Source organism: Rhipicephalus microplus, chromosome 8 (assembly GCF_043290135.1).
Source record: "Rhipicephalus microplus isolate Deutch F79 chromosome 8, USDA_Rmic, whole genome shotgun sequence".
NCBI classification, from domain to species: Eukaryota; Metazoa; Arthropoda; class Arachnida; order Ixodida; family Ixodidae; genus Rhipicephalus; species Rhipicephalus microplus.
This window is the reverse complement of record NC_134707.1, coordinates 126,261,652-126,277,524: the sequence shown is the minus strand read 5'-3', so window position 1 is coordinate 126,277,524 and position 15,873 is coordinate 126,261,652. Positions and strand designations below refer to the sequence as shown.

General features: G+C 52.9%; 1 non-coding gene across 1 annotated transcript; it reads right to left on the bottom strand.

Moving 5' to 3' along the window:
- Window positions 1–14,803: 14,803 nt before the first annotated feature.
- Window positions 14,804–14,880, bottom strand: TRNAK-UUU (transfer RNA lysine (anticodon UUU)). Its single transcript has one exon. It is a non-coding gene; the product is annotated as a tRNA-Lys (tRNA).
- Between the last annotated feature and the right edge of the window lie 993 nt (window positions 14,881–15,873).

Below are 15,873 nucleotides of genomic sequence, written 5' to 3'. Positions count from 1 at the left end.
ATCAGCTACAAGTACCGCTTTCTAGTTTATAACATCTTGCATCTTTTCATCATCAGCTACAAGTACCACCATCTAGTAAACACTCCGAGAACTAAACTAGAGGTGGCTACATGCAGGGGAAGGTACCGCCATCTAGTGAACACTGCAAGAACTAAACTAGAGGTGGCTACATACAGGCTACAGGGGACGCACAGCCCACGCCCTAAGGAGCTTCGTCCCTAAAAAAAGTGACACACCACTCCCGGGAGCGCTCGAGCCTCCATCCTTTTGATGAACGGCCAAACGCGCTAGCCGATTTCGCCACGGAGAAAGTCGTGAGGCACTCTCACCACCGTCAGAATATTTCTCCAAGGCTATCACCGCAAAGAAACAAAATACGACACACCGCTCCCGCGAGGGCTCGAACCTCCAAAATTTCGATTAACAGCCGAACCCGCTAGCCAATTGCGCCACGGAGACAGTCGTGCTGCACTCGCACCACTATCAGAACATTTCATCAAAGCTATCAGCGCAAAGAAGAAAAAAGCGACACACCGCTCCCGGGAGGGCTCAAACCTCAAAACTTTCGGTTAACAGCCGAACGCGCTAGTCAGTTGCGCCACGGAGACAGTAGTGCAGCATTCTCACCACCGTCAGAACATCTCTCCAATGCTATCAGCGCAAAAAAAGCGACACACCGCCCCGGGTCGGCTCAAACCTACAAACTTGCGGTTAACAGCCGAACGCGCTAGCCCATTGCACCACGGTGACAGTCGTGCTCCACTCTCACCTCCGTCAGAACATTTCTCCATAGCTATCAGCGCAAAGAAAAATAGCGACACGCCGCCCCCGGGTGGGCTCAAAACTCCAACCTTTCGGTTAACAGCCGAACGCACTAGCCCATTGCGCCACGGAGACAGTCGTGCTCGACTCTCACCACCGTCAGAACATTTCTCCAAAGCTATCGGCGCGAAGAAAAAAAAAGTGACACACCACTCCCGGGAGGGCTCGAACCTCCATCCTTTCGGTTAACAGCCGATCGCGCTAGCCAATTGCGCCACGGAGAAAGTCTTGAGGCACTTTCACCACCATCCGAACATTTCTTTAAAGCTATCAGCGCAAAGAAAAAAAGCGACACACCGCCCCCGGGTGGGCTCGAACCTCCAACCTTTCGGTTAACAGCCGATCGCACGAGGTAATTGCGCCACGGAGACGACCGTGCTGCACTCTCACCACCGTCAGAATATTTATCAAAGCTATCAGCGCAAAGAAAAAAAAAGCGACAAATCGCTCCCGGGAGGGCTTGAACCTCCAGCCTTTCGTTTAACAGCCGAACGCGCTAGCTGATTGCGCCACGCAGACAGTAGTGCAGCACTCTCACCTCCGTCAGAACATATCTCCAAAGCTATCGGCGCGAAGAAAAAAAAGTGACACACCGCTCCCGGGAGGGCTCGAACCTCCATCCTTTCGATTAAGAGCCGATCGCGCTAGCCAATTGCGCCACGGAGAAAGTCGTGAGGCACTCTGACCACCCTCAGAATATTTCTCCAAGGCTATCAGCGCAAAGAAAAAAAAAACAGGCGACACACCGCTCCCGGGAGGGCTCGAACCTCCATCCTTTTGGTTAACGGCCGAACATGCTAGCCGTTTGCGCCACGGAGACAGCCGTGCTCCACTCTCACCTCCGTCAGAACATTTTTCCATAGCTATCAGCGCAAAGACAAAAAGCGACACACCGCCCCCGGGTGGGCTCAAACCTCCAACCTTTCGGTTAACAGCCGAACGCACTAGCCCATTGCGCCACGGAGACAGTCGTGCTCCGCTCTCACCACCGTCAAAATAATTCTCAAAAGCCATCAGCGCAAAGAAGAAAAAACGACAAACCGCTCCCGGGAGGGCTCCAACCTCCAACCTTTCGGGTAACAGCCGAACGCGCTAGTCAATTCTGCCACGAAGACAGTACTGCTCCACTCTAACCACCTTTAGAACATTTCTCCAAAGCTATCAGCACAAAGAAAAAAAACGACACACCGCCCCCGGGTGGGCTCAAACCTCCAGCCTATCGGTTAACAGCCGAACGCGCTAGCCAATTGCGCCACCTAGACAGTAGTGCAGCACTCTCACCTCCGTCAGAGCATTTCTCCAAAGCTATCGGCGTGAAGAGAAAAAAAGTGACACACCGCTCCCGGGAGGGCTCGAACCTCCAACCTTTCGGTTAACAGCCGATCGCGCTAGCCAATTGCGCCACGGAGAAAGTTGTGAGGCACTCTCACCACCGTCAAATTATTTCTCCAAGGCTATCAGCGCAAAGAAAAAAAAAGGTGACACACCACTCCCGGGAGGGCTCGAAGCTCCATCGTTTTGGCTAACGGTCGAACGCGCTAGCCAATTTCGCCAAGGAGACAGCTGTGCTCCACTCTCACCTCCGTCAGAACAACTCTAGAAAGCTATCAGCACAAGGAAAAAAAGCGACACACCACTCCAGGGAGGGCTCGAACCTCCAACCTTTCCGTTACCAGCCGATCACGCTAGCCAACTGCGCCACGGAGAAAGTCGTGAGGCACTCTCACCAACGTCAGATTATTTCTCTAAGGCTATCAGCGCAAAAAAAAAGACGAGACACCGCTCCCGGGGGGCTCGAACTTCCATCCTTTTGGTTAAGGGCCGAACGTGCTAGCCAATTTCGCCAAGGAGACAGCTGTGCTCCACTCTCACCTCCGTCAGAACAATTCTAGAAAGCTATCAGCGCAAAGAAGAAAAAAGCGACAAACCACTCCCGGGAGGGCTCGAACCTCCAGCCTATCGGTTAACAGCCGAACGCGCTAGCCAATTGCGCCACGGAGACAGTAGTGCAGCACTCTCACCTCCGTCAGAGCATTTCTCCAAAGCTATCGGCGCGAAGAGAAAAAAAGTGACACACCGCTCCCGGGAGGGCTCGAACCTCCAACCTTTAGGTTAACAGCCGATCGCGCTAGCCAATTGCGCCACGGAGAAAGTTGTGAGGCACTCTCACCACCGTCAGAATATTTCTCCAAGGCTATCAGCGCAAAGAAAAAAAAAGGCGACACACCGCTCCCGGGACGGCTCGAACCTCCAACTTTTCGGTTAACGGCCGAACGCGCTAGGATTGCGCCACGGAGACAGTCGTGCTTCATTCTCACCACCGACAGAACATTTCTCCAAAGCTATCAGCGCAAAGAAAAAAAATGCGACACACCGCTCCCGGAAGGGCTCGAGCCTCCAACCTTTCAGTTAACAGCCGAACGCACTAGCCAATTCCGCCACGGAGACAGCCGTTATCCACTCACACCACCGTCAGAACATTTCTCCAAAGCTATCAGCGCAAAGTAATAAAAGCGACGCACCTCTTCCGGGAGGGCTCGAAGCTCCAACCTTTCGGTTAACATCCGATCACGCTAGCCAAATTCACCACGGAGACTGACGTTCTCCACTCTCACCACCGTCAGAAGATTTCTCCAAAGCTATCAGCTCAAAGAAATAAAAGCGACACACAGCTCCCGCGAGGGCTCGAACCTCCAAAATTTCGTTTAACAGCCGAACTCGCTTGTCAGTTGCATCACGGAGACGGTAGTGCAGCACTCTCACCACCGTCAGAACATTTTGCTAAAGCTCTCAGCGCAAAAAAAAGCGACACACTGTTCCCGGGTAGGCTCAAACCTCCAAACTTGCGGCTAACAGCCGAACGCGCTAGCCCATTGCGCCACGGCGAAAATCGTGATTCACTCTCACCACCGTCAGAACATTTCTCCATAGCTATCAGCGCAAAGAAAAAAAGCGACACACCGCTCCAGGGAGAGATCGAACCTCCAATCTTTCAGGTAACAACCGAACGCGCTAGCTGATTGCGCCACGCAGACAGTTGTGCAGCAATCTCACCTCCGTCAGAACATTTCTCCAAAGCTATCGGCGCAAAGAAGAAAGAAGCGACAAACCGCTCCCGGGAGAGCTCGAACCTCCAGCCTTTCGGTTAACAGCCGAACGCACTAGCCAATTGCGCCACGGAGACAGTAGTGTAGCACAATCACCTCCATCAGAACATTTCTCCAAAGCTATCGGCGCGAAGAAAAAAAAGGGACACACCCCTCCCGGGAGGGCTCGAACTTCCAACTTATCGGAACACAGCTGATCGCGTTAGCCAATTGCGCCACGGAGAAAGTCGTGAGGCACTCTCACCACCATCCGAACATTTCTTTAAAGCTATCAGCGCAAAGAGAAAAAAGCGACACACCGCCCCGGGTGGGCTCGAACCTCCAACCTTTCGGTTAACAGCCGATCGCACTAGCTAATTGCGCCACGAAGGCAGTCGTGCTGCACTCTCACCACCGTCAGAACATTTCTCCAAAGCTATCGGCGCGAAGAAAAAAAAAGTGACACACCGCTCCCGGGAGGGCTCGAACCTCCAACCTTTCGGTTAACAGCCGATCGCGCTAGCCAATTGCGCCACGGAGAAAGTCGTGAGGCACTCTTACTACCGTCAGATTATATCTCCAAGGCAATCAGCGCAAAAAAAAGGTGACACACCGCTACCGGGAGGGCTCGAACCTCCATCCTTTTGGTTAACGGCCGAACGCGCTAGCTAATTTCGCCACGGAGACAGCCGTGCTCCACTCTCACCTCCGTCAGAACAATTCTCAAAAGGTATCAGCGCAAAGAAAAAAAGCGACACACCATTCCAGGGAGGGCTCGTACCTCCAACCTTTCGGTTTACAGCCGATCACGCTAGCCAATTGCGCCACGGAGAAAGTCGTGAGGCACTCTCACCACCGTCCGATTATTTCTCCAAGGCTATCAGCGCAAAGAAAAAAGCGACACACCCTTCCCGGTAGGGTTCGACCCTCCAACCTTTCGGTTAACAGCCGATCGCGCTAGTCAATTGCGCCACGGAAAAAGTCGTGAGGCACTCTCACCACCGTCAGATTATTTCTCCAAGGCTATCAGCGCAAAGAAAATAAGCGACACACCGCTCCCGGGAGGGCTCGTACCTCCAACCTTTCGGTTAACAGCCGAACGTGCTTGTCAGTTGCGCCACGGAGACAGTAGTGCAGCACTCTCACCACCGTCAGAACATTTCTCCAAAGCTATCAGCGCAAAAAAAGCGACATACCGTTCCCGGGTGGGCTCAAACCTCCAAACTTGCGGTTAACAGCCGAACGCGCTAGCCCATTGCTCCACGGCGAAAGTCGTGCTCCACTCTGACCACCGTCAGAACATTTCTGCATAGCTATCAGCGCAAAGAAAAAAAGCGACACACCGCTCCAGGGAGAGATCGAACCTCCAATCTTTCGGGTAACAGCCGAACGCGCTAGTCAATTTTGCAACGGAGACAGTACTGCTCCACTCTCACCACCTTCAAAAAATTTCTCCAGAGCTATCAGCTCAAAGAAAAAAAGCGACACACCACTCTCGGGAGGGCTCGGTGCCTCCAACCTTTCGGTTAACAGCCAAACGCGCAAGCCCATTGCGCCACGGAGGCAGTCATGCTGCACTCTCACCACCATCAGAACATTTATTCAAAGGTATCAGCGCAAAGAAAAAAAGTGACACACCGCTGCCGGGAGAACTAGAACCTCCTATCTTTCGGGTGACAGCCGAACGCGCTAGTCAACTTTGCCACGGAGATAGTACTGCTCCGCTCTCACCACCTTCAGAACATTTCTCCAAAGCTATCAGCTAAAAGAAAAAAAAAGTGACACACCGCCAGCGGGTGGGCTCCAACCTCCAACCTTTCGGTTAACAGCCGAACGCGCTTGTCAGTTTCTCCACGGACACAGTAGTGCAGCACTCTCACCACCGTCAGAACATTTCTCCAAAGCTATCAGCGCAAAAAAAGCAACACACCGCCCCCGGGTTGGCTCAAACCTCCAAACTTGCGCTTAACAGCTGATTGCGCTAGCCAATTGCGCCACAGAGACAGTTGTGCAGCACTCTCACCACTGTCAGAACATTTCTCCAAACCTATCAGCGCAAAAAAGAAAAAGCAATACACCGCTCCCGGGAGGGCTCGAACCTCCAACCTTTCGGTTAACAGCCGAACGCGCTAGTCAGTTGCGCCACAGAGACAGTAGTGCAGCACTCTCACCACCGTCAGAACATTTCTCCAAACCTATCAGGGCAAAAAGGAAAAAAAACGACACACTGCTCCCGGGAGGGCTCGAACATCCAACCTTTCGGGTAACAGCCGAACGCGCTAGTCAGTTGCGCCACGGAGACTGTAGTGCAGCACTCTCACCACCGTCAGAACATTTTTCCAAAGCTATCAGCGCAAAAAAAAGCGAAACACCGCCCCCGGATGGGCTCAAACCTCCAAACTTGCGGTTAACAGCCAAATGCTCTAGCCAATTGCGCCACGGAGACAGTCGTGCTCCAATCTCACCAGCATCAGAACATTTTCCCAATGCTATCAGCGAAAAGAAAAAAAGCGACACACCGCTCCCGGGACGGCTCAAACCTCCAACTTTTCGGTTAACAGCCAAACGCGCTAGGCTATTGCGCCACTGGACAGTCGTGCTGCACTCTCACCACCGTCAGAACATTTCTCGAAAGCTATCGGCGCGAAAAAAAAAGTGACACACCACTCCTGGAAGGGCTCGAACCTCCCACCTTTCGGTTAACAGCCGATCGCGCTAGCCAATTGCGCCACGGAGACAGCTGTGCTCCACTCTCACCTTCGTCAGAACAATTCTCAAAAGCTATCAGTGCAAAGAAGAAAAAAGCGACAAACCGCTGCCGGGAGAGCTCGAACCTTCAATCTTTCGGGTAAAAGCCGATCGCGCTAGCCAATTGCGCCACGGACACAGCCGTTGTCCACTCTCACCACCGTCAAAACATTTCTCTAAAGCTATCAGCGCAAAAAAAAGCGACACACCACCCCCGGGTGGGCTCAAACCTCCAAACTCTCGGTTAAGAGCCGAATGGGCTAGCCCATTGCGCCACGGCGACAGTCGTGCTCCCCTCTCACCAGCGTCAGAACATTTCTCCATAGCTATCAGCGCAAAGAAAAAAAGCGACACAGCGCCCCCGCTTGGCCTCAAACCTCCAACCTTTCGGTTAACAGCTGAATGCGCTAGTCATTTGCGCCACAGAGACAGTAGTGCACCACTCTCACCTTCGTCAGAACATTTCTCCAAAGCTATCAGCACAAAAAAAGCGACACACCGCCCCCGGGTGGGCTCAAACCTTCAACCTTTCGGTCAACAGCCGAACGCGCTAGTCAGTTGCGCCACGCAGACAGTACTACAGCACTCTCACCAACGTCAGAACATTTCTCCAAAGCTATCAGCGCAAAAAAAGCGGCAGACCGCCCCCGGGTGGGCTCAAACCTCCAAACTTGCGGTTAACAGCCGAACGCACTAGCCCGTTGGGCCACGGAGACAGTCGTGCTCCACTCCTACCACCGTCAGAACATTTCTGCAAACCTATCAGCGCAACGAAGAAAAAAGCGACACCACGCTTCTGTAGGGCTCCAACCTCATACCTTCCGGTTAACAGGCGAACGCGCTAGTCAGTTGCGCCACGGAGACAGTAGAGCAGCCCTCTCACCACCATCAAAACATTTCTCCAAAGCTATCAGCGCAAAAAAAGCGACACACCATCTTCGTGTGGGCTCAAACCTCCAACCTTTCGGTTAACAGCCGAACGCGCTAGCCCATTGCGCCATGGCGACAGTCGTGCTCCACTCTCACCACCGTCAGAACATTTCTGCAAAGCTATCAGCACAAAGAAAAAAAAAGCGACACACCGCCCCTGGGTGGGCTCGAACCTCCAACCTTTCGGTTAAAAGCCAAATGCGCTAGCTGATTGCGCCACGCAGACAGTAGTGCAGCACTCTCACCTCCGTCAGAACATTTCTCCAAAGCTATCGGCGCGAAGAAAAAAAAAGGGACACACCGCTCCCGGGAGGGCCCGAACCTCCATCTTTTTGGTTAACGGCCGAACGCGCTAGCTAATTTCGCCACGGAGAGAGCCGTGCTCCACTCTCACCTCCGTCAGAACAATTCTCAAAAGGTATCAGCGCAAAGAAAAAAAGCGACACACCACTCCAGGGAGGGCTCGAACCTCCAACCTTTCGGTTAACAGCCGATCGCGCTAGCCAATTGCGCCACGGAGAAAGTTGTGAGGCACTCTCACCACCGTCAGATTATTTCTCCAAGGCTATCAGCGCAAAGAAAAAAAGCGACACACCACTCCCGGGAGGGCTCGAACCTCCAACCCTTCGGTTAACAGCCGATCGCGCTAGCAAATTGCGCCACGGAGAAAGTCGTGAGGCACTCTAACCACCGTCAGGATATTTCTCCAAGGCTATCAGCGCAAAGAAAAAAAAGGCGACATACCGCTCCCAGGAGGGTTAAAACCCCCATCCTTTTGGTTAACGGCCGAACGCGCAAGCCGATTGCGCCACGGAGACAGCCGTGCTCCACACTCACCTCCGTCAGAACATTTCCCCAAAGCTATCAGTGCAAAGAAACAAAATGCGACACACTGCTCCCGCGAGGGCTCGAACCTCCAAAATTTCGGTTAACAGCCGAACGCGCTCTTAGTTGCCCCACGGAGACAGTAGTGCAGCACTCTCACCACCGTCAGAACATTTTTCCAAAGCTATCAGCGCAAAAAAAAAGCGACACACCATTCCCGGGTGGGCTCAAACCTCCAAACTTGTGGTTAGCAGCCGAGCGCGCTAGCCCATTGCGCCACGGCGAAAGTCGTGCTTCACTCACACCACCGTCAGAACATTTCTCCATAGCTATCAGCGCAAAAAAAGCGACACACCGCTCTAGGGAGAGATCGAACCTCCAATCTTTCAGTTAACAGCCGAACGCGCTAGTCAATTTTGCCACGACGACAGTACTGCTCCACTCTCACCACCTTCAGAAAATTTCTCCAAAGCTATAAGCGCAAAGAAGAAAAAAGCGACAAACCGCTCCCGGGAGAGCTCGAACCTCCAGCCTTTCGGTTAACAGCCGAACGCGCTAGCCAATTGCGCCAGGGAGACAGTAGTGCAGCTCACTCACCTCCGTCAAAACATTTCTCCAAAGCTATCAGCGCAAAAAAGAAAAAAGCGACAAACCACTCTCGGGAGAGATCGAACCTCTAGCCTTTCGGTTAACAGACGAACGCGCGAGCCAATTGCGCCACGGAGACAGTAGTGCAGCACTCTCACCACCATCAGAACATTTCTCCAAACCTATCAGGGCAAAAAAGAAAAAAAAACGACACACTGCTCCCGGGAGGGCTCGAACATGCAACCTTTCGGATAACAGCCGAACGCGCTAGTCAGTTGCGCACGGAGACAGTAGTGCAGCACTCTCACCACCGTCAGAACATTTTTCAAAAGCTATCAGTGCAAAAAAAGCGGCACACCGCCCCCGGGTGGGCTCAAACCTCCAAACTTGCGGTTAACAGCCAAATGCTCTAGCCAATTGCGCCACGGAGACAGTCGTGCTCCAATCTCACCACCATCAGAACATTTCCCCAATGCTATCAGCGGAAAGAAAAAAAGCGACACACCGCTCCCGGGACGGCTCAAACCTCAAACGTTTCGGTTAACAGCCAAACGCGCTAGGCTATTGTGCCCCTGGACAGTCGTGCTGCACTCTCACCACCGTCAGAACATTTCTCGAAAGCTATCAGCGCAAAGAAAAAAATGCGACACACCGCTCCCGGGAGGGCTCGAGCCTCCAACCTTTCGGTTAACAGCCGATCGCGCTAGCCAATTGCGCCACGGAGACAGCTGTGCTCCACTCTCACCTCCGTCAGAACAATTCTCAAAAGCTATCAGTGCAAAGAAGAAAAAAGCGACGAACCAATGCCGGGAGAGCTCGAACCTCCAATCTTTCGGGTAAAAGCCGATCGCGCTAGCCAATTGCGCCACGGACACAGCCGTTGTCCACTCTCACCACCGTCAAAACATTTCTCTAAAGCTATCAGCGCAAAAAAAGCGACACACCGCCCCCGGGTGGGCTCAAACCTCCAAACTCTCGGTTAAGAGCCGAATAGGCTAGCCCATTGCGCCACGGCGACAGTCGTGCTCCCCTCTCACCAGCGTCAGAACATTTCTCCATAGCTAACAGCGCAAAGAAAAAAAGCGACACAGCGCCCCCGCTTGGCCTCAAACCTCCAACCTTTCGGTTAACAGCCGAATGCGCTAGTCAGTTGCGCCACGGAGACAGTAGTGCACCACTCTCACCTTCGTCAGAACATTTCTCCAAAGCTATCAGCGCAAAAAAAGCGGCAGACAGCCCCCGGGTGGGTTCAAACCTCTAAACTTGCGGTTAACAGCCGAACGCACGAGCCCGTTGGGCCACGGAGACAGTCGTGCTCCACTTCTACCACCGTCAGAACATTTCTGCAAACCTATCAGCGCAACGAAGAAAAAAGCGACACCCCGCTTCTGAAGGGCTCCAACCTCCAACCTTCCGGTTAACAGGCGAACGCGCTAGTCAGTTGCGCCACGGAGACAGTAGAGCAGCCCTCTCACCACCATCAAAACATTTCTCCAAAGCTATCAGCGCAAAAAAAGTGACACACCACCTTCGTGTGGGCTCAAACCTCCAACCTTTCGGTTAACAGCCGAACGCGCTAGCCCATTGCGCCACGGCGACAGTCGTGCTCTACTCTCACCACCGTCAGAACATTTGTGCAAAGCTATCAGCACAAAGAAAAAAAAGCGACACACCGCCCCCCGGTGGGCTCGAACCTCCAACCTTTCGGTTAAAAGCCGAATGCGCTAGCTGATTGCGCCACGCAGACAGTAGTGCAGCACTCTCACCTCCGTCAGAACATTTCTCCAAAGCTATCGGCGCGAAGAAAAAAAAGGGACACACCGCTCCCGGGAGGGCTCGAACCTCCATCTTTTTTGTTAACGGCCGAACGCGCTAGCTAATTTCGCCACGGAGACAGCCGTGCTCCACTCTCACCTCCGTCAGAACAATTCTCAAAAGGTATCAGCGCAAAGAAAAAAAGCGACACACCACTCCAGGGAGGGCTCGAACCTCCAACCTTTCGGTTAACAGCCGATCGCGCTAGCCAATTGCGCCACGGAGAAAGTCGTGAGGCACTCTCACCACCGTCAGATTATTTCTCCAAGGCTATCAGCGCAAAGAAAAAAAGCGACACACCACTCCCGGGAGGGCTCGAACTTCCAACACTTCGGTTAACAGCCGATCGCGCTAGCAAATTGCGCCAATGAGAAAGTCGTGAGGCACTCTAACCACCATCAGGATATTTCTCCAAGGCTATCAGCGCAAAAAAAAAAGGCGACATACCGCTCCAGGGAGGGTTAAAACCCCCATCCTTTTGGTTAACGGCCGAACGCGCAAGCCGATTGCGCCACGGAGACAGCCGTGCTCCACTCTCACCTCCGTCAGAACATTTCACCAAAGCTATCAGTGCAAAGAAACAAAATGCGACACACTGCTCCCGCGAGGGCTCGAACCTCCAAAATTTCGGTTAACAGCCGAACGCGCTTCTCAGTTGCCCCACGGAGACAGTAGTGCAGCACTCTCACCACCGTCAGAACATTTCTTCAAAGCTATCAGAGCAAAAAAAAGCGACACACCGTTCCCGGATGGGCTCAAACCTCCAAACTTGTGGTTAGCAGCTGAGCGCGCTAGCCCATTGTGCCACGGCGAAAGTCGTGCTTCACTCTCACCACCGTCAGAACATTTCTCCATAGCTATCAGCGCAAAAAAAAAGCGACACACCACTCCAGGGAGAGATCGAACCTCCAATCTTTCAGGTAACAGCCGAACGCGCTAGTAAATTTTGCCACGACGACAGTACTGCTCCACTCTCACCACCTTCTGAAAATTTCTCCAAAGCTCTAAGCGCAAAAAAAAAAAGCGACAAACCGCTCCCGGGAGAGCTCGAACCTCCAGCCTTCGGTTAACAGCCGAACGCGCTAGCCAATTGCGCCAGGGAGACAGTAGTGCAGCTCACTCACCTCCGTCAGAACATTTCTCCAAAGCTATCAGCGCAAAAAAGAAAAAAGCGACAAACCACTCTCGGGAGGGCTCGAACCTCCAGCCTATCGGTTAACAGCCGAACGCGCTAGCCAATTACGCCACGGAGACAGTAGTGCAGCACTCTCATCCCGTCAGAGCATTTCTTCAAAGCTATCAGCGCGAAGAAAAATAAAAGTGACAAACCGCTCCCGGGAGAGATCGAACCTCTAGCCTTTCGGTTAACAGACGAACGCGCGAGCCAATTGCGCCACGGAGACAGTAGTGCAGCACTCTCACCACCATCAGAACATTTCTCCAAACCTATCAGGGCAAAAAAGAAAAAAAAACGACACACTGCTCCCGGGAGGGCTCGAACATGCAACCTTTCGGATAACAGCCGAACGCGCTAGTCAGTTGCGCACGGAGACAGTAGTGCAGCACTCTCACCACCGTCAGAACATTTTTCCAAAGCTATCAGCGCAAAAAAAGCGGCACACCGCCCCTGGGTGGGCTCAAACCTCCAAACTTGCGGTTAACAGCCAATTGCTCTAGCCAATTGCGCCACGGAGACAGTCGTGCTCCAATCTCACCACCATCAGAACATTCCCCCAATGCTATCAGCGGAAAGAAAAAAAAAAGCGACACACCGCTCCCGGGACGGCTCTAACCTCCAACCTTTCGGTTAACGGCCGAACGCGCTAGGATTGGGCCACGGAGACAGTCGTTCTTCACTCTCACCACCGTCAGAACATTCCTCTAAAGCTATCAGCGCAAAGAAAAAAAATGCGACACACCGCTCCCTGGATGGCTCAAACCTCCAACTTTTCGGTTAACGGCCGAACGCGCTAGGATTGCGCCACGGAGACAGTCGTGCTTCATTCTCACCACCGTCAGAACATTTCTCCAAAGCTATCAGCGCAAAGAAAAAAATGCGACACACCGCTCCCGGGAGGGCTCGAGCCTCCAACCTTTCGGTTAACAGCCGAACGCGCTAGCCAATTGCGCCACGGAGAAAGTCGTTAGGCACTCTCGCAACCGTCAGATTATTTCTCCAAGGCTATCAGCGCAAAGAAAAAAAAACAGGCGACACACCGCTCCCGGGAAGGCTCGAACCTCCGTCCTTTTGGTTAACGGCCGAGCGCGCTAGCCAATTCCGCCACGGAGGCAGCCGTTCTCCACTCACACCACCGTCAGAACATTTCTCCAAAGCTATCAGCGCAAAGAAATAACAGCAACGCACCGCTTCCGGGAGGGCTCGAAACTCCAACCTTTCGGTTAACATCCGAACGCGCTAGCCAATTGCGCCACGGAGACAGCCGTTCTCCACTCTCACCACCGTCAGAACATTTCTCCAAAGCTATCAGCGCAAAGAAATAATAGCGACACACCGCTCCCGGGAGGGCTCGAGCATCCAATCTCTCGGGTAAAAGCCGATCGCGCTAGCCAATTGCGCCACGGAAACAGCCGTTTTCCACTCTCACCACTGTCAAAACATTTCTCCAAAGCTATCAGCGCAAAGAAAAAAAAGAGACTCACCGCTCCCGGGAGGGCTCAAACCTCCAACTTTTCGGTTAACAGCCAAACGCGCTAGGCTATTGCGCCACGGAGAAAGTCGTGAGGCACTCTAACCACCGTCAGGTTATTTCTCGAAAGCTATCGGCGCGAAGAAAAAAAAAGTGACACACCACTCCTGGAAGGGCTCGAACCTTCCACCTTTCGGTTAACAGCCGAACGCACTAGCCAATTGGACGATGGAGACAGTCGTGCTCCACTCTCACCACCGTCAGAACATTTCTGCAAACCTTTCAGCGCAAGGAAGAAAAAAGCGACACCCCGCTTCTGAAGGGCTCCAACCTCCAACTTTCCGGTTAACAGGCGAACGCGCTAGTCAGTTGCGCAACGGAGACAGTAGTGCAGCCCTCTCACCACCATCAAAACATTTCTCCAAAGCTATCAGCGCAAAAAAAGCGACACACCGCCTTCGTGTGGGCTCAAACCTCCAACCTTTCGGTTAACGGCCAAACGCGCTAGCCCATTGCGCCACGGCGACAGTCGTGCTCCACTCTCACCACCGTCAGAACATTTCTCCAAAGCTATCAGCACAAAGAAAAAAAGCGACACACCGCCCCCGGGTGGGCTCGAACCTCCAACCTTTCAGTTAACAGCCGATCGCACTAGCTAATTGCTCCACGGAGACGATCGTGCTGCACTCTCACCACCGTCAGAATATTTCTCCAAAGCTATCAGCTTAAAGAAGAAAAAAGGGACAAACCGCTCCCGGGAGGGCTTGAACCTCCAGCCTTTCGGTTAAAAGCCGAATGCGCTAGCTGATTGCGCCACGCAGACAGTAGTGCAGCACTCTCACCTCCGTCAGAACATTTCTCCAAATCTATTGGCGCGAAGAAAAAAAAAGGTACACACCGCTTTCGGGAGGGCTCAAACCTCCATCTTTTTGGTTAACGGCCGAACGCGCTAGCTAATTTCGCCACGGAGACAGCCGTGCTCCACCCTCACCTCCGTCAGAACAATTCTCAAAAGGTATCAGCGCAAAGAAAAAAGCGACACACCACTCCAGGGAGGGCTCGAACCTCCAACCTTTCGGTTAACAGCCGATCACGCTAGCCAAGTGCGCCACGGAGAAAGTCGTGAGGCACTCTCATCACCGTCAGATTATTTCTCCAAGGCTATCAGCGCAAAGAAAAAAAAGCGACACACCGCCCCCGGGTGGGCTCGAACCTCCAACCTTTCAGTTAACAGCCGATCGCACTAGCTAATTGCGCCACGGAGACGATCGTGCTGCACTCTCACCACCGTCAGAATATTTCTCCAAAGCTATCAGCTTATAGAAGAAGAAAGGAACAAACCGCTCCCGGGAGGGCTTGAACCTCCAGCCTTTCGGTTAAAAGCCGAATGCGCTAGCCGATTGCGCCACGGAGACAGCCGTGCTCACTCTCACCTCCGTCAGAACATTTCACCAAAGCTATCAGTGCAAAGAAACAAAATGCGACACACCGCTCTCGCGAGGGCTCGAACCTCCAAAATTTCGGTTAACAGACGAACGCGCTTGTCAGTTGCGCCACGGAGACAGTAGTGCAGCACTCTCACCACCGTCAGAACTTTTCTCCAAAGCTATCAGCGCAAAAAAAAGCGACACACCGTTCCCGGGTGGGCTCAAATCTCCAACCTTTCAGTTAACAGCCGATCGCACTAGCTAATTGCGCCACGGAGACGATCGTGCTGCACTCTCACCACCGTCAGAATATTTCTCCAAAGCTGTCAGCTTATAGAAGAAGAAAGGAACAAACCGCTCCCGGGAGGGCTTGAATCTCCAGCCTTTCGGTTAAAAGCCGAATGCGCTAGATGATTGCGCCACGCAGGCAGTAGTGCAGCACTCTCAACTCCGTCAGAACATTTCTCCAAAGCTATCGGCGCGAAGAAAAAAAAGTGACACACCGCTCCCGGGAGGGCTCAAACCTCCATCTTTTTGGTTAACGGCCGAACGCGCTAGCTAATTTCGCCACGGAGACAGCCGTGCTCCACCCTCACCTCCGTCAGAACAATTCTCAAAAGGTATCAGCGCAAAGAAAAAAGCGACCCACCACTCCAGGGAGGGCTCGAACCTCCAACCTTTCGGTTAACAGCCGATCACGCTAGCCAAGTGCGCCACGGAGAAAGTCGTGAGGCACTCTCACCACCGTCAGATTATTTCTCCAAGGCTATCAGCGCAAAGAAAAAAAGCGACACACCACTCCCGGGAGGGCTCGAACCTCCAACCCTTCGGTTAACAGCCGATCGCGCTAGCCAATTGCGCCGCGGAGAAAGTCTTGAGGAAATCTAACCACCGTCAGGTTATTTCTCCAAGGCTATCAGCAGAAAGAAAAAAAGGCGACATATCGCTCCCGGGAGGGTTAAAACCGCCTTCTTTTTGGTTAAT